Source organism: Aulostomus chinensis, chromosome 9 (genome assembly GCF_037954235.1).
Source record: "Aulostomus chinensis isolate RoL2024-O1b breed Wild chromosome 9, RoL_Achi_v1.0, whole genome shotgun sequence".
NCBI classification, from domain to species: Eukaryota; Metazoa; Chordata; class Actinopteri; order Syngnathiformes; family Aulostomidae; genus Aulostomus; species Aulostomus chinensis.
Window position 1 is genome coordinate 21367626 of NC_141328.1, and position 25938 is coordinate 21393563.

Here is a 25938-nt window from a genome sequence, read left to right on the forward strand (position 1 = left end):
ATTCAATATGAAGCAAAATGAAATCTTCTGCGCTAATGAATGTGGCAGCACACTCACTTAATTCAATTCTATTTAATTTGTATGATGCAAGAATTCACATCTGAAGTTATCACAGGACACTGGTCAGAAAGAGTTGGTCTAGACCACACTCTTTATAAATTTAGAGAGTCCCAGTGATTCTCCCAAGGCAAGGCAATCTCCCTTTCATTGCATACAGAGATAGAGAGGAAGTGTGAGGAGCCCAGTGCATTATGGGAGATCACCCAGCAAATCTGTAACAGCGAAACAACAGGATTGCTCAAGACAAGTCTTCCAAATGTAAGCAAAAGGCTTCTGCCTCCATACTCCACGCGTGTTCTAGTGGAGAAACACGGTACTACAGTGTGATGGTGCCTGACATATAAGGGCTTTGTAGGTGAGGAAAACGTGGAATTCAACTCTGGGTTTTTCAACTAAGGAAAGCATAATACATGTTAAATGTGTACTTGTCCTAGCTCCTCAGTATACATGCAACCGGAGAGTCTTTAGAGGCTTTCTGCACCAGCCTGATGAGGAGGAATTGCTATTGTCTCAAATGCTTTGAGTTGTTTTTGTTTCTGCAACTGCCCAAAAGAGAAGTGTCAAATTTACCACAGAAAAAGGCGGCCCTGGGAAACTGATTTATGTGGAAGTTAAAGGAAATCTCCTAATTAACTGCGTTCCTTTTGGTGGTGCTGCACAATGCCATCTACAATGACATTAGACCATTCCTGCATTCGCCATGACAAAGGGGTCAAAGAGACAATCAGGTTGTGTCACAAACCAACAAATATATGGGTATGTGCAGTGCAAAAAGGGTTAAAATAACAAATAAACAAGTTAATCAGGTCTTTATAGTATTAAAAAGTACCTGAATGTTAGTTAGCTTGTTGGTTTCATCTGACTTAATTGCGAAATATATGTGGGTATCATCTGCATAATGACATACTGGAGGATCTTGCACAACCACAGAGAATTTGCTTATTCTCCGGGAAGTTTTGAAATTAACTGTTGTCTCTTTTGTCATATGAAAAGTCACATTGGGAAAAGAATCATAAAGCAGGTTTCCCATCTGTGATGTAATGCATCTTATAAATAAAGCATTGTTCTCAGCAGAGGGTCTCAGGACGCAGTACATGAGAAATTACACACACACACACGCACGCACACACACACACGTTAAGCAGCTATACACAAAAAGGGACTACCAGTCTTTATGGGATTTAAGCAGAAAAAACAAAGTGGGAAAGAGAAAGTGAGACGATCGGGGGCAGAGACCCCAGTGGCTCTGAAAGAGACGGAGAGAATGAAGGAGCCGGGAAGGCTACAGTGCTCTGCTGGTTGCTGGTGTCGAGCCATCTGGCCCAGCATTCTTAGTGGAAAGTTTCCCAGCCTGCAAACCTGTGGCTTGCATTTGCTAATTTTCCTAAAAAATTTTCTTAAAATTTGAATGGTCTAACCAGAGAAACAGGCAAAACTCAACTTGATTTCCAGAGACTGTAAACTGTAGATTTGACGATGGAGATCTTTGTCATCTTTTTATTATCTCAGCTGGAACAGCCAGAGTGGGGATTGGACTAATGTATAAAACTTGATTTATTATAAGCTTTAAACATAATCAAAAGTCTATTGAAGACTTGGTGACAGGGGGTAACATCTACTGTCTAGTTTAACAAGCTCAGAAAAAAACTGAATATAAAGGAGCCGCCAGCTGGTGGCTGGTCGTCGGCCATTTGGCCACGTTAAATCCTGAAGCCACAGTAAGTCAAGACCTTACAGAGCTGCCACTGGTCTCCTGACTGGAACTGATCCAAACAGAGCTTTAGGGGAAGACAACTCACTTTTCCCTGCTGAATGATACTCTGTTGTTACACCAGAGGAGATTTCAACTCAGTTGTTAAAGCAAGCAGACCACATGGCATCAGCATGACTTCGTAAAAAGACTGAATGTTTTTAAGAAAAGAGATCAGATCACAAACAATCATTTCTCGTACAAGTACCATGTATTTAAGTTCCTGGTGTTTTAAAGTATATGTGACTGGATTTTGTGAATGCACAGTGACACCATGGCATAAATGTACACATTTGACTATCATACACTGTTATCAAATAGTAGTTGGAGGCAAAATTATCATATAACATAATATGAGACACAGTGCTGCCTTGATTTTGACTTGAGATGTCAGGAGTGGCCATAAGTACTCCTGACTGGACCGCAGTCAAAAATGAACTCACCTGTCAATCTGTTTCCAGGGGAACCAAATTCCAAAAGAGTTCAGAACCTTTCAGATCAGGATCAGCGTCCACCTGAGCCCAACGTGCTTCTGACAGCACCGAGCATTTCCATAGTAACAATGCTGCTTCCTGTTTAAAGTCTCATTGCTTTCCCATTGCAATCAAGAAGAGAATATGTCCTGCTTGTGTACTCTCAGTCTATAGAGTGTCGTATACACACCTACACACAGAGTTCTTGCTATGTGCTTGCAGGGCACACATCTTCCAACTTGAGATAATCTGAATTCATTGTAAATGTAGAGAAGAGTTCTTTTGGAATCACACTGAATAAAAACGTGTTTTAAAGTGTCCATTAATAGTTAGGATACATCACATCTGCAGGTAAAAAAAAAAATCCTCTTTCTTTCAGTTTTCAGAAAACTGACACAATTCCATTGATGGGAATGGTGCTTGGAAGGCAGAGAGCAGTGGCAGAGTCCCACATTGGTACAAAAAAAGAAAAAGTCCAGTGTATCTTTAAAAAAAAAACCTCCAAAAAGCAGCTGGTGTACAAGTTAAAAAGCAGCACAGTGAGATCAGAGTATTCCCTAGTCTGCAGTCAGTCTCACTGATGAACGGCCGCACTCCGGCTCCACTTAGAAAAATACACAGCCTTATGCACACACACTCACACACGTAAAACTCTTCTTAACACACGTGCACACATGAAGTTCACACACACGCACGCATACACACACACACTCAGTTTTCGCAGGAGCTGAGCAGAGCAGAAGTGCTCAGAGGGAGAGCAGGCAGGAATAATGGACTTAATTCAAGAGGAGAAAAAGAGAAGGGGAGAGAGAGAGAGAGAGAGAGGGAGGGGTAGAAGAGAGGAGGGAAAGGTGGATGTAAGAGGAGGGGAGTGGAAAGGGGCAGGGACATGCACTGTGTTCTTCTATGTGTCTATGTGTGTGTGTTCGTGTGTGTGTGCGCTACTGTTTATTTGCTTTGGAGCCAAGATGAACCTTTTTTTTTTCTTCCTTACAGTCCAACATTGTGATTAGTGACTATTTAGGGTTTTAGCCACAAATACAGCCTGCCTCTAAATCCAGACGGGAAAGGAAAAAAGTCAAACTGCTGCTAAGACCCCGCATCTTTCACGCCAACCAATAACATAATAGTATGAAATGATGCGTTTGTTTCACTGCATTTAAAAAAAAAAAAGCAGGAGTTATCAATTTTAAAGCGCTAGTCATCACTTCTCAATATCATCCAGATTATTTACCTCCATTAATTAGCTCACTTTGGTGAAATCTGTCAGAAAGATGTATACAATTTAAAGGAACAACTGATTACCTTTTGGAAGTTGTTGTTTTTTTATCCTAGATTGTGAAGCCTGTTCTAGGCCAGATGTCTAGAAGATATATTTTTCTGGATATCACTCTTGAGTCCATGTTAAACATCTCAGCTTCTGTAAATCATCTCGATCTCAATCTAGATTCCTAAGTCCAGTTTTTCAAAGCCTTATATTTTAAATTAAAGGATTAGGTTCCCCGGGACGATTCTGGATTAAGATTGTGGAAGACCTAAGTGGATGGATTTCAAATTACAAATCACAGCAACAATTTTGTTTAATGGATGCAAGCTAACCAAAATGATTGTTGTCCTGGCCTGCTGTTGAGAAGATGAACTTGTAACTGCCGTCAAACTCAGAGTATATCAAAATATTTTTAGGATAAAGATCATCCACACACAAACCGCAGGTGGTGGGAGAGATAGAGATCCACACAGAGAATGACTGCATGCTGGTGTGGACGGTGTGATAAGATACTGTATGTTCAGTAAAGAGTAATTGGTGTACATTTATAGAATGAGGGTTTACATCATCCTCAAGTTCAAATGTGGGTTATTTATGACAATTATATGAAAGCACGCAGCTTGAAATGTTTGAAGAGTAATTTAAGAACCTCAGAAATGCCTCTTCTTGTGTGTTTAATACCAGATTTTGACAGGACGTCTTAGTGTCAGGATTTCAGTGTCAGTATCACACACTTGAAGTTGTAATATTGCACTTTTCTTTCTGTTTCAACAGAGAACATCACGGATATCTTCCAGACAGTCAGCAACACTTTATTCCTTTGATGACAAATTCTCAAAAGGGCAAAAAAACAAAACCCTAAACTAAGTATCCATTCTCAAACGAGTCCTGCAGCGTAATCGTCTGGATTTTACTGAGGTGCTCGCTGTGTTTCGACTGGTAGGTTTGGCGGAAGAAACACGAGATTTAGTTTGACTCTGTGGTTGTGGTCCCACTTTCCTCTCTAATGACCCTGCATCGTTACTTATCCTCAATTAGCTGCTTTAAGAAACAAAAACAGCAAAATAGGGATTTGTAATGAAAACAGCACATTTAAGTCACTCGATCAAAAAATGCTGCCAAAGTGTGTGTGTGTGTGTGTGCATGCGTGCGTGTGTGTGTGTATGTGAGGTGTGAGTCAGGGGTTTCCCCCAGTTATTTAGTCTTCATTCCAGCAGCAGGTGCAGTGTTGTGCCTGACAATGCCCACACACACACGCGCGCGCGGAAACACTCACACACATTCATTCAAAACCCACTCACACCAGGGTACGGTGCCCACACAGAGAGGTCATGAGTCTCACATTAAGGGATTCACTCCAGTGTGTGTGTGTGTGTGTGTGTCCGTGTCCATGTGTGTGTATGTTAGTGCATGTGTTGTGCGCAACTGTGGCTGCCTTTTTAAACACACGATACACACTTGCTGTCCGTGTCCAAAGCACTCAAGCTATTGCTGCATGTGAGCGTAAAGGCAAACGTGTGTGTTGGTGCCGTATGTTTTCAGACGGCCTTCGGCCCCCTGTTGACCTGTCCGTCATAAACCAGTCTGACGTCTCTGTGATCCTGACAAAGGCTTTTGTCTCTGTTCCAGCCTCCCTGCTATTGGCTCGCGTTCCTCTTAGCATCAGGGTAAATCGTGGTTTTATTGTGAGTCAATGAACCGAAATGATCTTTAGATCACGGCGGGACCCTAAAGCAGGCTTGTGTATCCTACGTTTAGGGCTAATTCACTACTTTCAGGGTTCATACCGATTTTCAGCAGCACGGTTCCATAATTTCTCCATACCTCGTGTCCATCAATTCCTTCAAAATGCATGTCAGAGTTTACTGGCTTATGTTTCACTTAAATTAAGAGAAAACATCATGGTTTGGTGCAATATTAACATGAATTCAAGTAAACCAATATTAACTAAAAGATTATTGTCAGTCAATCTTAACTGAGCCACATATCCGTTCATATAAAATCTAATTTCCCAGTCTGTCACCCAGTCTGACCAGTTTGTGTAACTGTAACATAATGTGATATATTGATAGTGTACATGTCCATTACCTATGATTTTATGATGCTGAGCATTAATTTCCTATCAAAGAAGTCTCTTTCCTGGGTTGAACATAGTCGGCATTATGAGGTGATGGATGAATCCATCAAAAACCCTAGCATGCTTCAAACTTTAACCCGCGCTACTGACGTTGACTGAGAGATTTTTGTATGTAAACCTGATCATAACTTAACCGTACCGATTGACACGGCACCAATGGATTTCATCTGAAGAAGCTGCAGTCAGACAATCACAATTAAACTACACACTTCTAAAATATCACCTGTTGAGCCTGAGACGGGAGGAGGGGGTGGCACAGGCATAAATAGTCCTCTAAAGTGGGTCCGTGCATAATGGAAAGTACAACAAACTAACTTTAAACAAATGAAATTTGTTTAACAGATGTTGAAAATATGTGTGTTGATCTTGTCTTGAGTCCCATAAACTCATAAGATTGTGTTTTTAGTCACGTGTCTGGATGGATGTAATTCGAGGCCCAGGAATGGCACTGCACATGACGCTAGTCGTTACTGTTTTATAACACGATTGAAGCTCAGCTAATCCACGTGACCTCGTGATGAGGTTTTTCAATTTTCTACCTCTATTTTTCTGAAGCTGATGAGTTTATGAGTGCAAATGCATTTTCTGATCTAAGTAAACCGAAAACCTACCTGTGCATATTTATATACAGTATATATGACCAAAATAGAATCCAATAACGTCATTTATGATTATATAACTGGAAGTATAGGCATACGCCAGTTACACCAGTGCAACCACTAGGACACTCACTCACTCTGGATTAGTCCTTCAAAAGAACGCTATTGTTTGTTTTGTTACATAAATGCAGCAATAGTATCTGAAGGGTATACACACATTTTTCTGGGATATTAGTGTATAATCTCCTCAGTAGCTATGGGAACTCTTGCCTGAGCGTAGCTGTACAATAGCAGCTATACCAGCAGTTTGGATAACTTCTCCACATGAGATAGAAATATACAGTACCGCAAGAGTGAAGAAGTTTGCCTCCAACACCAAGAGACGGCCCCCCAACACACACACAAACCAGGAGTCCACCCCCCCCCCCAGGAATGTCTCTCAAGTCATTTAGAGGCAGGTATGCCAACTATGAGAGTGTATTATACTAATGTTAAAGGAACGATTAATCATTCTTCTACTACAGCTCCAGAATAAAAGGAGAGTGCCTCACTGTTGGAGCGTCGTGCATCATTGGAGGTTACGGTGGGCTTCTTTATTGACTTCAAGCACATCTATTAACTCACAAGCTGTGGAGTGTTTTTGTTGGAGGAGAATTCAGGAAAGCTGAGTGGTAAATTCAGCATCAGCTCACCCTGATGGGTTCACGATACAGTAACAGGGCAGATCCCTACAGGACGAATCCTGTGAACCGTTGTGTTTCCATCTGATTGTCAAGCGATGGTAAAACAAACCTTTGTAAACCTTGCAACAAAAAAGGAAATGTAAATTAGTTTGGCTTTGGAATAAAATCACTAAAGCAATATACTGTGAGTTTTTGTTGTTGTTTTCAGCCGCAAAGTGCGTATTGGACTATAAAGATGGTGAGAGGTTGTATATTCAGCCCTATTTTTTAAAATGTTCAGTAAATTATGATACCATTATACGCTATCATATCACGATATATCGTGATAAAATCATGGTCCTCGCCACTAAGTGATGTCTCCATCAAGTTTGCAGCAAAGACACAAGGCAACGTAATGTGTATATTCATCAAAGATGACACTACAGTTAAAATTATAAATGGCTGTAACAAACAATAGAGGATGTTGTAAATTGTTTTTTTTCTGCAAAATGAAAGGAGACTTTTCAATTTCCTATCAATTTTAACTGCCCAAAAAAATGTTTGTCAAAATATGCGGATGGAATTCAGACGACAAAACTTCCCATTGTGTCACTATGTTCTCATAGTCATTAGCCATCATGCAATGAATTCTGGGATTGACTTTTGAAGAATGCTTTCAAAGGCTGATGGATGCGCAATGACTAAGTGACCCAACAAACTCCAAATCGATCTAAAGGGCCAAACAACAGATGGTTCCTCTGATGTCAGAGTGAGCAAAAAAAAGAACGGTCCATTCATTTCTGCAAATAACTTTCCTCAATGAAAAGGACAAGGTTAAGGTGAAGCGTCCCACTGCTTCCTGCTAACGACGCCAAGCTGTTTCACCAAGGTGTGATGCAGGCCTCCCTGTTTCCGTCATAGCTCACGGTTGCCTCAGTTTGACCTTCTGTACACAGAATGACCCCCCCCCCCCCCGCCCCCAAAAAATCTTCCAATGTAGCGGAATAAACGAGATGAATGAAGAGCAGCACATGTCCGTGCTGCTCCACCCCTACGAGGAATGACTTCAGAATAGATACAGAGCCGACTCCTTCAAAAGCATGGCATGCTCTTACACAAAGGCCAGTGGGATAAAAAAAAAAACATAAAATAAAAATGTACGCCATGATTAACAGTTGCTCAACACATGCTGAAAGAGCTGAGCCTACATGCCACGCCGGTAAAATTAGCAGCATGAAATACCACATTCTCTGCGTGTTTGTGTGGGCACTGTGGGTGTTGAACTGACCCACCATAAAACAAACATTAGTACTAAGTGGACCATTAGCATTAATGGAGCCAATTCTGCAGCTGTAACAATCTCAGCTGTTGCAGAACTGATGATTCTGCTTAAGCTGCAGCCCCCCCCCCCCCAATTTTCAAATATTTCCTTTCAGCTTTTTTTCTTACTTTCAAAATGCATATAGGACTAGTGAAAAATAAAGTGTTTACAGAGGCACATGCAAGATAATTAGAGAAAGATTTTAAAGGAATTAAAGATGTTTTCTATTATATTGTCTCTTTTACACATGTAGCGCACATTTCCTCTTCCCTAACTGTTTTTTTGAGCAGCTGCAGTCTGGTAAATAATTTCTTCTGATTCTGAAGTGGTTGCTTGTAATTTTGTTTTATGAAACTTTGAGAGTCCAGTTTTTAGTGAATGTGGAACCATATGAAAACCGAACCTCTGGCTGGATTCATGGGAGGGTTTGAAGTATTCAAGATGTCACTACATCTCACACACGGTTCCTTTAACGACTGATCCAATGGATTTGGTCTTTTACGTTAAACAGACAAAGCTCTAGAAACACTCAAATTAAAAAAAAAGAAATAATTGGGGAAAAATGTGTAATAAGTAATGCAAATACAAAAAAGAGCAGGGAAACATGATATTTTAATATTGGGACTGAGCTAGCAAGCTCCATATCCAGCTGTGTGTGATGTGTCCCGATAGGTAGTTCATGACACCGTCTTCTGTCCTCCTGACATCAGAGGATTATAGAGGTCCTGATGGAGGGTGACAGAAAAGGAAAAAAGGAGTGAGAAAGTGTTACAGTGGAGAATAAGAGAGAGAGTGAGTGAGGGGTCTTTTCATGGGAACCCTTGGGGCGCAGCAACCTGTAATCCTCCCTGTTTGACTTTGATGTGATCACACCCAACTGAAAGGATGGAGGGTGGGGGGATGGTGTGTGTGTGTGTGGGGGGGGGGGGGGGGGGGTGTTCAGGGGCAGTTAGTGTGTCAGGAGTGCAGTATGGGTGGGAGTGCAGTATAGGTGGGTGGGGAGCTGACTGTGGTGCCAGGAGGCTCAGAGGAGGGACTAACACTCTCACAGGCATGCAGTCACACACCATCTGGGTCTGAGGGTCAGAGGGTGGATAAGACCACATTTGAACATATGCAAGGCGCGCGCGCACATACACACACACACAAAGACAATATTCCACAATGAAATAGCAAAAACAAGATATTAGGTTTGTTAAACAGAAGCCTCAAATATCCATGCATACTTGCAAAACGATCCTGACCCCTCGATTTAGCACTCGTCAAAGCAGCAAACTTCCTGTCCAGATAGAGACCCCTGGATTATTCTTCCCATGGTCTGAGAATGGTTGAAGTGCCTTTTGGCAAATTCCCAGCAGGCTGCCCTACGCATTTTTACGTAAGGAATGGCTTCCATTGAGCCACTCTACCATAAAACGGCTGATTGGGGAAGTGCTCTTGGTGATCTGGTAAGGTTCATGCACCTCCACAAAGGAACTTATTCAAAGTGGTTCTCATAGTGATCAAGGACCAGTTCACTACAGAGTGGTGGTGGTCCAAACTCCTCTATTTGAGAAGCATCATTTAATCAAGGCCCATCACTTGAACACTATTGTTCAAAATGCTGCCGCAAGCTTCTGGTCTGAGGTCTGTCCATCAGAAGAGCGCAGCATGGTCGGGCATGTGCCCACAGTACATTAAATAACCACTGCTGCCATATGATATTAGTAGGAATCCAAAGTCCCCTGATCAGATGACACTCCTCATTTTGGTTCATTTCAAACTCTCTTAATGAATTTGAAACATGACGAAATGTGGAAAACTTGAAAGGGTCTGAATATTTTCCATATGCGCTGTACGGCAGGATCTGGAGGTCAATGAGTGGATTACAGCACCTTGCATGACCACTTTGCTTCTTGCACACGCACGCACACACACACATACACACACACAGCAGTATTTCTCGGTGGAATGCACACTGCTGCACTAGTTCCCACCACTATTAAATCTAGCTGGCTGATCACGGCTAATGATGTTGTGAAAAACAGCAGGAATGGCTATTTTGACTAAAACCATGACCTCAATTCATCACCAGTGTCTCACTTCATCTTGTTCTGCGTGTCTCTATGATCCATTTTTGTCTTTTTATAATTTAGCTCAACAATCTAGTTGATCCACCTTTTACTGATTCATTCTGCACGAACATGCCAGTTTCAAACCAAAGGTAGGGCAGCGGACCCTGTAATTCTGAGCGTGGCTTTGATCACTTTTGTCAAACCTGCTGCTGTTACTTAGAAAATCCAGCTCAAATCCCAGTGAGGATGGATTAAAGTAAACATAGCAAAAAAAAAAAAAAAAAAGGGAAATCACCTACTAAAAGGAAAAGGCTTTAAACTTAGCATGTAAACTGCAATTTACAGTTTTTAATGGTCCACACATGGATCAGTTCCTGTACCATGTTCCTGACCACATCAAAAACAATTATAAAGCCCATCCTCAAATATAATGACAATTATACAGCAGTTACCAATAAATAAGAGATCAAAAACATCAACAATAATGATAATGTTTAAGAAAATATGCAGATGTATACTGGAATTGGATTGAGACTGGAGAAATGTGGATGGGTGCATCTCAGCGAGCTAACTTAAACTACCACTTTCCAGAGATTGTGGAGTTGCCCGGACTGAATTAATCCAGTTCCAAAATAAACTACCTTGCTAGTTCAACCCTGTGGAAATTCAGAATAAAATGATCATGGACAGATTTAGCTTCCTGTCTTCACACTTGTAATGGAATTTTAAGCTAGGAGCAATGTGTCTAAGCTGTTGTGAGGATGTATAACAAGCCACTACCGAGCATGGTGACATACGCTGGTAGCTAGTTGAGCAATCAGACCACTTGGTATGAACTGTCTGTTGTGTAATGCTCAATTCAGCATTCATCACCCTCATGAAACATCCATATCTTTGGATGTTAAATGTATCCCAGTAGAGCAGCTCAGTACATCATGAGCTGCTGAGAGAAGCACCTGCGTTCATGTCCGTTTTCTGACTCCACATTTTCTCAGATAAGAATATTTGACTTTATACAGGGGGATAATAGCGGGGGATAATGGCATAACTGATCTGAAATATGTAATATCAACTGACATTTCATAATTCTCATGATTTTAAAAGACAAAATCCAGACCGCAGTTGAAATATGGGGATTAGGAAAGTCTTTTCTTTTTCTTTTTTTTTTTTGCTGAAAAACCATGCAGATAAGGACCAGAGTGCATGTGATGACACACATCACATCAGGAGCATTCTTGATCCTGATAGGCACTGATCCAAGCAGCCAGGCTGCACTTAGCGCAATCGTGGATTAATAAAACACACACACACACTTACTTCCCAGGGGGTTGCTGAGACACTAGATTGTGTCGTTATTAGTGAGTGAGTGTGCGCACACACACAGGCTATTGGGAAATTTGAGAACAGCTCTGTCTCATATGAGCAACGAACAGATTTCACCAAGGAGTTGTTACGTGCCCAAGTAATTCGACGTGTTGTAGTAATTCACCTACATATGTACACACTGTTGCAACTGCTCTCAGAAGGAGTGAGCGTAGCAGGTACCGCTATGATCCACGTTAAATGAAAAGAAGGTTTTGTTGAAATCCTCAGTCTTAGTTTTCATTTTATTATTTAGGCTTTCAAATACCAGCTATTCACAGTAGTTTGTTATCATGTAACTCTACTCCTGAGGTACATATAGTGCATAAAAGGTGCTGTATATAGAAATAGCAGAGAAATGTAAGAGTTTATCCCAATATCCATCTCAAATACAGCTGACCGACAAAGGAGCAATATGAGGCTCAATATTGGTTCGGCATTTCTACAGTGGTCTAAGCTGAAAGACCAAGAGTGGCTGGAAACTACGCTGAGACTGCCACTTTCTGCTGGACAGGTAAGCTAACGTTTGCTAACCAACAATAGCATTTGCTAAAGTTAGCACAGGTTCATGTTGTTATTGTATGACAACATCAGCAATTGTATCGCAATTCGACAGACCACATGAATTATCCATCTAGTTACAGCTATTCCAACTCTGACCATATGTGGTTTGTTGTGCCAACTTGGAAATCAGTAGGATTTAAGGAGTGCGTGAGACACCTCCTGACGGTGAGGTAGGTTTGAGTACAGTTTTGCCATTTGTAATTGTCATTAACTTCAAGCTAAATACATGGCTGGCTCTTTCTGCATTCTGGCGTTGGTGAGAAGAATGCTTGTGTGAGCTCAAGACACCCATTTAGGAGTACCTGAAATACATGTCTTTCAGTGAAATATTTTTTTCTTTACCTACTTTGCCTTTGTTAAATACTTAAGAACTTTTTCAAATCAGCCATCAGGGCATTCCGCTTTGCCCTGCATTATCCTTAATTTAGAAATTAAGGCATGTTAACAGGCTTAAGGCTTGAAACACATTCTCTCAGATTTGCACTAAATTCACACAGTGAATGTTCCCTGAGTTCCAAAACGAGGTGGAACATTGTATCACAAGGGTGGGAAGAAATGAGGGGCTATTTTAGGTTCTTTGTACACAACACAATATCAGCAAAAACTTTAAGTAAACACCCACATACTGTGTAAACCTTCACTTAAAATCACTTTCCCAAAGTCAGGCATGCAAAAAATGCAGCAGCTGAATAGCCGCTGCCAGACACATGGAGCAAAGGCAACACACACACACACACACACACACACACACACACACACTCCTGCAGATGTTCCTCAAACACACATCACAACCGCCACAGCAGACAACGTGAGCGGTCAGAGCACTTACAGCTTTGCCATAATTGCAATTTAATGTTTAGATTCACGCTTGTAAAATGGTGTCTCTCTCTCTCTCTCTCTCTCACACTCACATACACACACACACATTTGCATACATTTCTCAGGTGTAATGAGTGAAGTCTGTGTCTGGCAGGCTAGAAATCCCCTGCATCTCCTGGTAATGGAAGACCGTCTGAGAGGGAGAGGAAAGCGAAGGGTGAATGAATGAATAAACAGCCATGAGAGGAGTGGGTGAGTAGCGGGTGAGAGGATACGGAGCTGTTACATTTGAGGGTTGAATGATGATGGAGTGGAAAAGGAAGGATAGAGGATAGAAAGAAAGAAAACCACAGAGCCCACACACCCCTAGTCTGGCTTAAATTCCAATGTCTACTTCCCTTAGGGATTGTAGTCATGTTTTCTTTCGGGGGGGGGGGGGGGGTCAAATTTTGTGGCTTCCGTCAACCTTTTTAATTCCTTATTTCAAAACGGACCGCTGGAAACACAATGTTGTATGGTGTCATTTCTGCACAAGGCATCTCAGGTCCTGCAGACGCTCACAACATTGGAGAGACAATGTGATTTTTACCCTCATTCCCACCCACAATCAGAGGAAATTGTGTTTCCTCAAATGCAAAACAATACCAAGAATGAAATCACACTTTTCCTGTAGTGCTGCAGAGGAGTGCTGTAAAACAAACACAAAAGGGGGCAAGTTCAGCTGAAATTGACATTAACTCTTAAATTCTACTAAAACACACTGGGGGGGGGGGGGGGGGGGGGGACCAAACAAACCTTGGTTTTATCTCATTTTGACTTCTTTTAAAGTGTGATCTTTATTTTCTCACAGGAAGAATTCAACATTTACTGCATGTTGAAATACAAATTGCAGCAGGAGAGTTAACATGCTAGCTCTATTAATACTTCTAAAATTTGAAAGCCCTTTTATAAATCTTAGAGAACATACATATACACAGACACACACACATTGGATGAAACAGGGTGTGATTTTGGGTGTGTTGCCAGGCGAAACACCTCATTATCACAAAGGCAACAGCTGTCATTTCCATATCGCCGTGGCTAAACACACACCACAAGATAACCAGCACGATTAGAACAGTAAGTGGAACGTATATAACCTCGAACAAAAATGTAACAACTTCTAGTTTCATGGGATGCCAACGTTAGCTGAAGATAAAGCAACGTGTTCCGCTTTAGATCTGAGCATACAGTTTCAAGATGTTCAGTCTCAGCAAATGTGCGTGTGTGTGTGTTTCCAAGAAAGAAAGAAAAAAAATCACCAGAAATCTGCTCCATTTGTAGCTGTGTGTGTGTCACCTAGTTTTGGACTTAAATTTGTGGAAATATTGTGCTCTGCCTAATACAAGCACAACCTGGTAGTTTATTCTATTTCTGGTGCTAAAATGGGTCAAAATTATTCCACAAATGAAATGAAATCTACAGCCTGCATCTCCAGGATCCCTCCATCGCTCCCTCCCCCCAGTTTGAGGTTACAGGTATTCAGCCAAGTGATGGAAGATTAGAACACTTTCCTAAGTCATAGACTGTCTTGAACAAACATACAGTCGTTTACTTCTGCCTTGGCAATCTCATCTTGTGCTTCCACTCGTCTTTTCCTTCCCTCTTAAAACGTCCTCCCCTCCTCTTGGAGCCAACGTGTCAAGGGGGAAATAACAAAGCTGTTCAAACTCTGAGCAGCAAGAAAGAAAAAAGAAAAGAAAGAGAAGATGAGAGAATGATTGAAGGAGGCCAAAAGTTACATAAACAAACGGATGTTCTTCATTTAATTCCAGATTAGTTGTGCCAGTTTTAATGATGATTGACATTGATGTCATTAGAGATTAGACAAAGAGAAGAGAGAAAGGGATGAATACAGCCACAAGTTAAACATCCCATAACCCTGAAGGACTAATCCATTCCTGTAAAAATGATTGTCCCTGGTGACATTTTGCTCCAAAAATTACATGTAATCACCAAGTCAGTAACAGCAAAGTCAGAACAGATTTTTCAAACAATGCTAACTAGAGGCCGCTCACAGAGCTCGTACCGCCAGCCAAAGGCAACATGACATCATCAGATGCGGTTCCAGATCAGTTGCAAAATTGGAGTTAAAAAAAACAAACAGTTTCTACCAAATTTCATAAGAGACTTAAGCCAAACCCAAATCCCTCATCCACCAAGATTGGTAAAAATCAGCCACATTGTCTTTTTATAAAATGACATAAAAACTAACGGCACTGATCACACTGTAAAACAGCACTGGATGAAACTAGCATCTTTTTCTGACATGGAACTTTTGTTTTTACTGCCTAACCCCAAAAAATGACTTGAAACCGCAGTTTTGCTTCATTTTGAAACGCGTCTATAAAAGATGGCAAAAACATAAACTATGAGTATCACACAGTGGTCAAACAGTCTTGAGTCATCATTTGAAATGAGAAACTTGTGGAGGCCCACAAGGAGCCGTATAGGAACCATCCACGAACCCAAACCTGCCTCACATGCTGGATGACCATTAACATCGTGCGAAAGAGTTTCTGATACTGGCTCGCTGCAGAGGCCAAAAAAGGTATGTGGAAGCGCAGCTAGGTGAGGGTCTGACATCCGGGGGTGAGAACGTGAGACATGTTAACAAGAAATGGAAATGAAAAATGCTGACTGTCTGGATACAAGACAGCAAATAAAACAAAGGAACACATAATCATGTCAAGATGCTGCAAGAGTGCATCCACAGTTGGACACAGTGAATCTCCAACACAGAGCATGCGTCTGCACACACACACACACACACACACACACTCCTGACAGGATGGATCAAGCTAACGGTCAGTAAACTTTGTCACAACCACTAATGTGCTATGTTCTCCCTTTGATTGCAGCTCTTTAAAAAAAAAGAGAGAGAAAAAACATTCATCACACAAGTTTTTTGACTTTAATCTTTGTGCCTCTCCCATGTCAACATGTTCACTATTATCTTCCAGAACTTGTGCGGAAGCTGCTCTTCGCTCAGCATCTGCAGCCCAACTGCTCCCAGAAGGCGTAACATTACAGGGAGTTTGTATTACCTGCAGAATTGTGCGTCAGCTGGCAGGCTCAGACATCAGGGGGGCAAGTAAACAGCGTTTCTGCTGTCCGTCAGGGCCAGCTGTGGTTCCTCATATACAGTTGGATGAGTTAATTAAATTAGGATTTCTGCCTCCCTCATTCACAAAGACAAGATAATTGGAATAAAATGATTGCTATGTTTCGCACCGCAGTGTTAACCATTCTGGCAGTGAAGAAGAGAAAGTCATCGCTGGTTCAGTTGTCAATGAAAAATCCAATTTCGTGATTTAGATGTTTTTACACTCTGCAACATGTCCAACTTGGTCAATAACCCACATCAGCCCTGTTCACATGCTTGATGTATGAAATGTGTGTCCTGTGACGTTCGCAATGTCTTCATGTAAAGGTGAGTTTTGTTTGAAGTGCTCAAAGAGTTAAAGAAAATTTAAAAAAAATAAATAAAATTAAAGTCACCAGCAACATCTTACTCACTCTGGTTAAAATGTTGGAATATTTTTGCAGTTAATTGTAAATAGCAAATTCCACCGACCTCTGATTCTCCTTATTCACTGGATGGACACCTGTTTCCAACCAGAGACTGGGATTAATTAGGAAACCAGTAGTGTTTGAGGTAAATAGTCCCTCTCAGTGTGTAAATGGAACCACAAGGCCGTTAAAGATGCTGCAACCAACTTCCCTAACATGACAACTCCCAAACACATTAGCAGGCCAGCAGCAAAACCCCCACCCTCCAATAAAAACACACAAACAAAAAACAGCTGGGGTTTGGCTGCAGCTGCCTGTGACCTCATAGAAGATAAGCCACGTAGATAATTAATGTGTTAGTTCTTACATGTGAATAGCAGTTGGTGGAATACAGACATAATTTTAGGCTTTGGATTGAAAATTTAGTCAACAAACAATATTAAAGCATATTTTAGAGAAAACTTGGTATTAAAATGACAATCAGTCCTCTGTGTTTAAATGCTTGCAGAAATTTAAACTGCAGTTTAAGATTCAAGACTTGTAAGATGTTTCGACTTACATACGACTTACTATACTATATTAAAATACAGAACATTTCAACGCAGTACACTTATTATGTATCTTAACCAGGCAAGTGTAGTCCCAAATTATGCACTGCATAACATGGGCTTGCCCCTATTCATCAAAGATTGACATTTGGTCAACTCCCCCTGATGTCCACAGCCAATGTTAAGGGTACCCCCGTTCTCATTCATTTTAACCGGCAACACAGGACTGTCCTACAATTTTGTATTCTGTCTGGTCCAATTTGCTTACTTATCTGATATCTTTGTGTGGTTAAGGTTAGGGTCAGGGAATGGGGGCGAGACCATGTTGCCTGGATGGCTAATACCCTTTTGTATCCATTAAATAATTGAGGGATTTGCATTCAAATCTATCGGATTGCCCTTTACGTTGTCAAACTACACAGTCAATGTCAACTGTGGACGTCAGTCTTAGATAAATGGGGGCGAGACCATGCTGCAGCGCATTGGAAGTGGCAATTTCTTTTAACCAGCTTTTTTACTTCTAAATCTTTTTCTTTGTCTTTCAGCAGCAAATAACAGACATTAGGTGACTATCACCAAAACTTTGAGAATCCAACAACACATCTATTCCCAAAGAATTTGACAGAACATCTAACTGAGACGCATACCACAAGATTTATGCCTAGTAGAATGTTCCACCGTGGGTAGGAGAACGTTACCTCGCATGCTAACGGTACAAAATCGCTACAGACCTGACAAACATTACTGACAATGGCTGTCTGATAACAATACCTATACATAGTAGTGCTTCAAGTAAGAACATGTATAACTTAAATCTGTTCAATGTGGAGTCATTTACTGCGACCAGGTTGCAACTATCCCTCACGACCACCACCAATTTGAGAAGAATGTGACATAACTTCTGTCTTACTATGCTAAATTTTAGGATTGTTTTGAATATACTATACTATATAATATTACACTGCATTTCCACATCATTAAGTGAATGCACTTGTAAGCTCAGAATATTGCATAATTCAACGTATATTCAGCCAAAGCCCGCACATTTATGTGAGGGTCGCATTTTTTCAAAGATGCCACACAGGGCTTGCATAATTTCATTATCCCTGCACTTTCATTGGAAAAAAAGTCACACATATCTTCGCAGTAAGTTGAAAAATGTTGCGTTTACTTCACACGAGAGCAGCCATTTTCTTCCTCTTGCCTTGGAAAGTTGTGAAGCGATTTCATCGGAAAACTGCAAACCCCGCGAAGAAGAAATGATGAAGTGCGCAAATCAGTCTCATTTGCCAACCAAAATAAGCTGGGAATTTGTTTTTTTTTCATCAACGTTTTGCAAGTTTGAGCCATGTGTTCATTCAGGTCTGAAACAAACCAAGATGAGAACTCAATTATTCCCAGCATTTAATGTGATGTGGTATGTTTGGTTATCATAGGAAGTCATTAGAAATGACTCTCTACATTGAGGTCGTAGCCTAGTGACAAAACAGTGTGAGAGGAATCACTATTGTTTTCTTATTCATTAAACTGCAATTTTTATCGCATAAAATTGCATAAATATCCTGCATATTCCATTGCATTTTTTTAAAAGAAAACGTGATGCATAATCAAGGATTTTTCTGGAAGAACTGATGAAGTGTTTAGGACAGATGTTTGCAATTTGAGAAACGGCTTTAGCATTATTTCTTAAGTTATGATGGTCAGTTGTTTGTCAGTGATGGATCCCCACGAAGACCTAATGTGTGTGTGTGTCCAGCTGACTCTTCTCAATATTAAACTGAACTGAAGTCTGTGTGACTCATACATCTGTAGAACATTAGTGGGATTCTCCCCTCTGATACTATCTTGCTCTGTCCAGCTCTCCATCTCACTCTCTTTATTTGAGCTTAACTTTTCCTAAGATATAAATCCCTTTTTTTTTTAAGTAATTTGATGTTTAAGTTTTTCTTAATTTTGTCCTTTTTTTCTGTTATGATTAATTTTATCAAGATCTTTGAAAGTGCAATACCATCCAATACCAAAAGTTCACACATGATGATGCTCAAGATGATTTATACGCATTTCAGTTTCTTCTGGTGGAGGTCGTTTTCAATTTTCCCTTCTGGCTTTTTGGGGGTATTAAAACAAAAGTTGCAGCTCTGCTTTTACCAACCTCCCATCAAGAGCAGTGTGTGTTAGTGTGCAGAAGTGTTTGCTTATGAGCGTGTGTATGGATGGGTGTGTTGCATGCAACCTCATGTAACCCTGGCATGTGCCTATCTAAGATTGTATTAGGATATTAAAAGAACATTGCCTGTGGTTGACCAAGGCTGGGCCTGTGCATGTGAAAAAGAAGAATAGTGTGTTTTGAATACAGAAGTAGCGAGCCGTGTTCTTTCTTTTTAACCACAACATTTTCATCTAATGTGCTTATTTTGTTTGCAGAGGTCTCTTTTTTTCCTTGTCATTAAGTTGATTCTTAACTTTCCTGTTCATGATGGTAAAGGGTTTATATTAGTTCCGCCAGCACAAACAGGCTGGTTAGTTTTCTTGAGCCGCGTGTTGTTGTCTTGAAAGAGACACGAGATGAGGCGACGAAGCCCTCCGCATGTCAGTCACACAGCAGCAAACCGCCGTTATTGCCAAGTGTTTAAGGAAGGACCGTAAAGTAGGTGGTGCCCTGTGCCATTCTAAATATGCGGTCGGGAGTTGGCCTGGCACTGGTTGGAGGAGAAGAGGAAAAAGTGAGCGAGTTAAGTTGTGAATAAGTTGTGTACTGGTCAGGGATGCCACATCCACACACACACACACGCGCGCATGTGGAGAGTGTGGCAGTAGACCAATAGGATTTCCTCCCTTCTTCTCTGGTTATTCCCCCTCCTTCATACTGTAGGTATCATTTTGCTTTACGGGCTCTTTTCCTTTCTTTCTTTGTCTCTTTTTCCTCTTCTGTATTTCTCTTCCTTCCTTCAGTGTGTCTTCTGTGCTCAAGATTCCATCATCTAAGACATTCATCAGCCCCGTTATTTATTTTTCCACTGAAAAACATAATTAAAAAAAAATTGAAATCAGTCTGAATTAAAGCAGCAGCCTCTACCAGTTGTGGGTAATTATTTTTTTATCTTTCTCATTGCCTCCGGCTAGCATGTCCACTTAACACTTCAGATGGGAAACGCATCACAAATTCTTTTCACACTGTGCAACTATAACTGTATATCTGCCAAAGCTTGGAGAAACGCACCATACCTGCAACATCTGGGAAATCAAGACAAGAAAAGGACAAAAAAAATCTCACAGCTTAGAAGTAATTCACTTGAAATTAGTATTTGATTTTGTGGCTTCCTCTGTGGTTTTACTCAGAGTATAATCTGTTTTAAAGGGAAAATCATAATATTTCAAAGCAATAAGAAACATGAGAAACGGATATGTGCGAGATAATTCAAGAGAAACTTTTCTTCTTCGTTTAATTTCTTTCCCGTATATAAGTCACAGACTTGTTGGACACACGACAAGCAGCTCGAGACCATTTTATAGCCATAATTCAAAACAGTGCTTTATAAACCACGACATTTCAGTGGCAGTAGACAGGGTAGGAAGCTACTTTTACTAGTTGAAGTCCAGTCTCATGATGCTATGGTCCTTTGTGTCATCAGTGGAGGGATAAAAGTTATGCTGTTTGGGGGTTAAAGTCTGTTTGGTATGATCTGTTGCGATATAGAAGCTCCTCTAAATTAGGTCAAACCCACAAAGTTGTTGGGGAGGAGAGCGGTCCTGAATGAAATGTACCCCCCCACGTTAACAATCCAAAAGTTTGATTTGTAACCCAGTTGCCGGAAACTTTTATGATTGAACTTTCTGAGTCTCGTGTGATTTATGAGCTCTGGTAATTGCTTTATGTTGTTCTCTGTTGTATTTGTTTCAAGTTTAAAATTATTTCCCTCTTGGGGAAATTTATCTCGGACAAAAAGGCAGCCACATTTAGAAATAAAATCAAATACATACAATCTGCAGCATATTTCCTGTGCACAGCAAAAAACAAAAAAGCGACACCACACGCCACAAGAATAAGTTCAAGCATCTCTTAATCGTATACAACTTGCTTTTTCTTTGTAATTTGATTATAAGTGCCTATTTTTGCCCATGGCTGATGTGTGATATAAATACTATACCATGAGTACCCTACGGAGAGAGTGTTTCCACATGAATCTGAGCAGTAGGCCACAGTTAATTCGGTTAGTAAAACAACATGTGCACTGCAGACAGAGAAGGGAGGCGACAAAGACGTTGCGCTCATAGAAGAGACCGAGATGACAGATTGACAAATAAACTGGGGGGCAACCAGGAGAGAAAGAAAAAGGGAGCAGGAGAAAGGGAAGAGAAATAATACCTCCTCATAAATCTGAATTGTTGCCGTTTCTTCCCTCTTGACAATGTTTTCTACTTCCCAGCCGTGCCACTGCTGCTCCGGCTGCCAAATAGCACTTGGAATGCCTCATTATTACATCAGTTACGGTAACGATCTGTGACATTTTGCTGCTTATTGAGAATGTCTGGAAATCTACTTTATGACACAAAATGGTATAAATGGCGTAACAGGGATTGAATCTATACTCAGGTAGAGTTTTCACCTGCCAAGACTCACACTTGATTGCTTTTATTGGAAAATGGAAGGAAACTGAGAGGAGTATTAATGGTTTAAAGAAAAAAGCTTAACCATGCCTCTGTTTACATGCATGCCATATTCCAATTAAGGTCCATCACCGCCACAGGTTTGAGAAGGGTTGCTTATGAATTGAAAATGTGCAGACCCAAAGTAATATTCTATATTTTTATGGCCTTATGTTCCAGTTAAAGCTGCAGATGCCAGGGGTCTTGTTTGGGTTTTTAGTTCCCGGAATGAGAGCTTCCTGGTAACCAGGTTACGGCAGGTGAGTTCTCTTTTTCCCTAAATTGTGTCCTAAAAGTAGTTTTGGTTATACCAAAGACACACGCACAAACACACTCAATTCAGTGCCATTTCCCACATTCCTAGTCGACAGTTAACGCCGGTGGAGTTTTTCACCAAAACAGTGCGGTACCAAGCACAGAGAGGTGAACCCATAACATGACCTGACGTAGCTGATCTGTGCTGGTGGCCGCCTCTTGTTGAGGAACTAAAGTCAACATGCACACAAAGAGATCAGAGCAAAGTCGAATTTCTCTTTCTCACTCACTCACTCTCACACACACATACACACACAGAGCTCTCTTGGGTCTCACAGTTTAAAATATCAAAGTGTCCAGGTGGACCAGTTGTCATGGAAAGGTGCTCTAATCCAAACCCTGGCATGACGACCTACTCCTAACTAATCTTGATGATAAACCAATGCTAAAAGTTTGGAATGAAGAAAAATGAAGAAAGATGGAATAAAAACTAAATGAGGGAACACTTTCAGGGTTCTGGATACAGCAGGATCTAGGCTTGCTGTAATAATGATGGCACGGTTCTGGAGTAGATCAGTTCTTATCTGGGACACTAAATGCACTCCTATTCATAATGAAAGCATGCAACTATTTATACAATATTTAGGGAACTATGGTGATAATAAGCATAGAAATACAGGAATAAACGTCCATGCGTGCGTACGCATGCACACACACACACACACACACACATATCATTCTGGTTCACACTGAAGAAACACAGACAGCAGTGGGAGTGGCACATCCTCCACATTAGTCCCCTCTTTCACCCGGCCTAATTAATTAACACCCTTAATGAGTTCATACTTAACCAGTTCAGCCTGAATACAGCAGCTAATTGGCCATGACAGGCTGCATGTGTCCCGTCCTAATTGCTCCTTTGATTGAGGCTCGACAGAGTTAATTAGCAACTCAGCCGCTTACACCATCAGACACTGGTGTCGAAAAATGAGAAAATATACACGTGTGTATTAGTAGACTGGATACAGGATATGAATTAACATTAAAATTTGGCTCTATAATTTCTTCCCAGCTGGCAAAACTCATAATACTCATCCTTTTAGTTAAAACGTACGTGCTCAACACATCTTTATTACAAAAAAGATGATAAAATTAGGTAAAGATAAATAGTCATAGTAAAAAAATATGTCCAAAATGTTCGCCTTTCAACCACTTCACAAGCACACAATGAATTTGGTAAAGATCCATCTAACGTGTCCAGAAATTTCAGCCGCAGTGTTCTTATTCGCTGTATGAACTCGAAAAGTCTACGAGATTCAGGCTCTACAGTTTGGTCCAGATCATCTCCAAAAGTTAAGCCCTCATTCTCTGAATTCCAACCTTGAATCAATTTTATCAATTAATCACGTTTTTGAGACAAACTGCTAACAAGGTGATCGACGTACGTCCCAGTCTCACAGGAACTCAAATACCTGCTTTATTATGAACATTCTGGCAATTTTAACGAGCTAAATGACATCATCTTCACATCTTAAACCGACAGGGGAGGTTTAAAGTGTTAAAGAATTCTCACAAGAGCAGGGAAAAAAAACAACTTCCTTATATGATCAAAATTTCCTGTTAAAACCACAGCTTGGTGTCGCTGAACTGTCCCTGCAGTCACGCTTTCAATAAATGCAGGCTTTTGTGAATAATTCAGTCCATTTTTCAATCCCATCTGTGTGAGACGTACATAGATGCATGTAAGTTCTAACGCCATGTGCGATATACTGCACAGCAGTAATGTCAGTGTCATATTATTTTTCATCATTAAGTGCGTCGTCTCTGCATCGTTTGAATTCTCAGCATGAAAACTCGCAATAAGCTGTGCGACCTCTGAGACTGTTTTTTGGGGGGGATTTTTTTTAAAACAAATATTTCCAAATAGTTGTAGTAAATTCAGGAAGTGAGCATGAACAAGTGACTTACGTCGCTAACATAGCTTAAAAACTGTGAAAAATAAGAGAAAAGCCAAGGTTTTACAGCATTCAAACGTGCGAATCCACCGATTTAAAAAGGTTCTTAAGAAGATGAGGCATGGGATTTGTTTGAAATCCAAGGCAGATTTGGCTCGCTTCATTTCTTAAGGTGACAAGATGTCTGAATTGATGTCCTCTGGGAAGCTGAAGCATGTGAGATCAGACCCCGAGAGTGTGACGTATCCGAAATAAAACACATAAATGTGCTCCAATTAATATATTCTCCAGGATGAAATGGGACTTTGGGATGGCGGCAATACTACATCCCTGTTGAGTCTCCTTGTGATTTAAGACAAATTTGATCAATTGTTTATTTGTGTGGAGCTAAACACAAAAAAGCCCCTGTTTACTCCAACGGTAAAAAAAAAAAACCCAAAAACAAATAAAAGTGGCTTCAAGGGTAGAAGAGCGCGATTCATCTCCTAGTTGTAAAAGTAAAAGCAGTAAGGAGTAAAACGTGTACCTGTAAGTGGTTTCTTCTCCACTGTAGCTCATCATCCTCTCAGAGGAACTATAATCCAACCCCACAAACTGGGATTTGAGACCACTTAGGAAGATGACAGATGGGATTGGTGACAAATCCCCTTATCCTCAGCTCACTTCATTTCCATAAGTGTCAACATGCCCCAAGTCTTGTGGAGAAACAAACCATTGCAAGGAAGGCAACATCTGAGTCAGGACTTTAGTCAATTAGACACCGGTTGTGTACTGGAAAAATCTGACAACAATGTAGCAGAATTACTGCACTAATTTGACATCCAATGAAAAAGCTTACTCTGATGTCCTTGCCCCTCCCCCATGTCATGTGATGCACTGCGGCCAAAAAAGGTTTAAAATGTTTGATTTAGATCTCTTTTAGGGTCATGAACTTCCCACAATCCCACATACATACATCGCAAAAAAGGTAATGTAATTCGAAAAAGTCTGAAATGGCGCTCAATTGCATTATTGATCCATGTCTTATTCGCAGAGCGCTAACGAGCTAGCGTAGAGGTCTCTGATGCACATGATCTGCCATGCGCCAATGTAAACACAAATCAAAATCCAAGACAGGTTCCTCTCTGGAGCAGTACCAGAATCATGTAAGTGTTCATGAATTATTGTTATTCCATTGTAAGCGTGGACCTCGGCTGTGAGGACGACCTGCAAGTAGACAGATTAGGAAAAGACACGTGCACCAAGACAGGTTAGCAGCAGGTAGGTAATAAAGTTCTCTGTGTGTAGCGCTGTCATTGTGGGGGATTCACTCACACACACACACACACACACACACACAGGTGGATTAGAGGCTATCGGGTGTCACATCTCTCTCCCTCTAGAGGTAAGAAGTGGTGAGAATAAATGCTTACCCTGACTGTACCACAGGCTGAAGAGAGAGCACCAGACAGTCAGCCACATCTTGAGATCGACTGACACTTTAATTGGAGACGAGTGTGAATGAGGGGGAGACAGAGCTCACTGACAATGGTGTGTATGGGAGAAGAATGCAGTCAGGAATTCTTTTAATTGTGCAAACACCGCCTCAGTGCTCAGTCTACTAACCCATTCAGACACACACACACACACACACACACACACACACACACACACACTCTGTTGATACAGAGACATACCAGTCATTCTGTCTGCACAATGCTCTATTGCTGGTGTCTTTCCTGGCTAACCTGTGCGCTCTCAGCTTGACGTTAATAACAAAAATGAGTGCATGGAATATCGGTATCTTCAGTCTTGTGCAACTGTAACACAGTAAGCTCATCAACTACAAAAGGATATTCAACAAATAATTGTTAGTGAAAGGAAATACTTTATTGCTCCTACAGAAGCAACTCTTCATAATCCCTTCTTTCACC

General features: G+C 40.9%; 1 protein-coding gene across 5 annotated transcripts in view; it reads right to left on the reverse strand.

The window, feature by feature from the left end:
* Positions 1 to 25938, reverse strand: part of sema3b (sema domain, immunoglobulin domain (Ig), short basic domain, secreted, (semaphorin) 3B) — an 86825-nt gene that overhangs the window by 30466 nt on the left and 30421 nt on the right. The window contains exon 1 of one of the 5 annotated variants that reach the window (XM_086214231.1): positions 2254 to 3047. The exons of the other annotated variants lie outside the window; for them this stretch is intronic. The gene's annotated coding sequence lies outside the window, so the exon portion shown is untranslated. Of the gene's footprint in view, positions 1 to 2253; positions 3048 to 25938 lie in introns of those variants that run through there. 5 annotated transcript variants of the gene reach the window in all.